The sequence below is a fragment of the Littorina saxatilis genome, linkage group LG11, assembly GCF_037325665.1.
Source record: "Littorina saxatilis isolate snail1 linkage group LG11, US_GU_Lsax_2.0, whole genome shotgun sequence".
In the NCBI taxonomy this organism is placed as follows: Eukaryota; Metazoa; Mollusca; class Gastropoda; order Littorinimorpha; family Littorinidae; genus Littorina; species Littorina saxatilis.
The window spans coordinates 23,053,725-23,056,224 of NC_090255.1; the positions used below are offsets into that span (position 1 = coordinate 23,053,725).

General features: G+C 42.7%; 1 protein-coding gene across 1 annotated transcript in view; it reads left to right on the plus strand.

The window, feature by feature from the left end:
- The window catches only part of LOC138980038 (uncharacterized), a 33,269-nt gene that overhangs the window by 11,062 nt on the left and 19,707 nt on the right, over positions 1–2,500 (plus strand). The gene's annotated exons all lie outside the window — the stretch shown is intronic.

Genomic DNA, 2,500 nt, shown 5'->3' on the forward strand with positions numbered 1-2,500 from the left:
GAATACGTACCCGTCAGCACTTAACAACAAATATCCCGAAGACCTCTTTGGGGACAATGAAAAGTGTGACGCTCCTCTATTTACACTCGTTTGTTTAAATAGCTCAGTGACTTTATACGCAGCTGTGTCTAAATTACAATACGGCAAAATGAATGTTCGTTTGGGTGTCAAATATATGCAAATTTGTCAACACATTTCCCAAAGTAACGTTATAGATAGTATATATCTTCAAAACTGTTAAGTTAAGTTGGAGGGGAGAAGCAAATTACTCTCACTATGATGTCTACGACTTTGTTCATCCTTGAAGCGGCTGACCTTGAGACGGTAAACTTTTCCGCCTCTCCGCGCAGGAAATCGAAGCAAGGGAGGCAACTGTGGGTGGTGGTCGCGTCCCTTTGTCTTAACTGCGGGATGTGTCTCTCTGAGAAAAGCTTGAAGGGGACTTAATTATTGATGAGCGGTGGGTAATTACCTCCCTTTCTGCACAGACGGAGCCTTGGCTGTAAAGGAGGTATATAACACGAATTTCGTAATGTGTATAATATACCTGCGCAGAGTCAGCGGCACAGACGACGCACTGCATATTATTTATGCTGCGTGGGGGATTATAACGAGAGCTTGGCCTGTTTTCCTTTCACGCAACGTGTAGCGGGCTGGTATAATTTGCAGTGCGTCGTCGGTCCTGCTGAAATTACATAGGTGAGCGGAGCCCCTTAGAAATCCGAAAACAGATGGACTGCTAACGTTCCAAATTTCAGAGTCAGAAAACAAGAATTGAAGGTTAAAGGAACGTTTATCATTGACAAAACAAAACGTTACATTTACTAGTACGTCGACCCAATGGTCTCTTAAGGTAGTTTGTTTGTTTGTTTGTTTGCTTAACGCCCAGCCGACCACAAAGGGCCATATCAGGGCGGTGCTGCTTTGACATATAACGTGCGCCACACACAAGACAGAAGTCGCAGCACAGGCTTCATGTCTCACCCAGTCACATTATTCTGACACCGGACCAACCAGTCCTAGCACTAACCCCATAATGCCCGACGCCAGGCGGAGCAGCCACTAGATTGCCAATTTTAAAGTCTTAGGTATGACCCGGCCGGGGTTCGAACCCACGACCTCCCGATCACGGGGCGGACGCCTTACCACTAGGCCAACCGTGCCGGTCTCTTAAGGTAGACCGACAGACAAACACTTATGATACACATAATGAACTTATCTTAGAAGCGTGGTGGTAACTCGCGTTCAAGATGCCAGCAGTTAATACGAGGTATTTTTGGTTCTGTATAGGTTAGAACCCCGCTCATGATCATGGATGTTATATATTTTGTCAGTGTCGAGACAGTACGTATGACTAATTATGAAAGTCGTCACTCGAGGCTTTGACGTCATTCATATGTGTCATATTGATATAATGGTTCATGACTCATCAGCGGGGATGTAACTTGTATATCTCATGATCGGAACACGTATTTCAGCAATGAACTACTAAATAAAAAGTTCAAATAATATGGATGGATTTTTTCATGAGTAAGATTACACAGGTCAAGGCAAATGGACAGGTTCTCCATCCCAAATATCGCCAAAATATTCCACATTCTCTAGTGAACGTGCATTGTTCTTATGTGCAAATACACGAATTATGTGCACATATAGAGGTGCATAATTGACCCCCAAAACTTTGTCTAGTCGCCCAAAGAGCTATATAATAGTTCGGATTGATGGTTGTAATTGTGTCACTGAATAAACACCAGGAACGGGTTGAACGCTCAGTGGTTCCAATTTAAAAAGGCTGTGTTTTGGCAATCTTTCGAGACTGTGATTTTACCAAGCCGCGCTGTCTTTGTTTTGATTTCCGTTCTACTTGTCGTCCCTTTGTCGATGGGCTCGTTTTTCACACGCTTTGGGATGCAATATTGAAATTGCACAATGCGCTTACAGAGCTCAGTTGTGGAATTGAATAGATGACACCAAACACCAAATACCTTAGAATTAGTGTTTGAATGTTGTATTATTCAAAAATATAGTGCTGTGCTTTTTAGTCTTTGATTCGATGTGTTTTATTCTTTAATGGACATTGTGTTTGTTTACGCTGTGTATAACGTTTTAACCCCTAACCGAGTGAGACCAGCACTCGTTCGCTAAATTGCAGATTTTAATTCCAATCCATCGGATTGTGTCTACCCCGACGAATGTGTCCCTCTACCACAGTACCAGGAGTGAAATACTGATGATGAACCGAATCGGGTTTCTGACACTGAGGCGTTGCCAGACCGGAACTGTTCGCCGAATAAAATTCATCTAATTAATTGAGATAGCTACGGAACATTTTGTCCAAGTCATTGGAGGTGTGTCCAAACCACAGCACAGTAAATGTCCCTTGCACTCCTTGTAATTACATTTGCCAGAAAATGTCTCCGAAATAGTTATTTCCATACTGGGCCTTTAAATTACCCAGAAAAGTACAGCTCATGGAATATGCCACTGATATTATGTTATT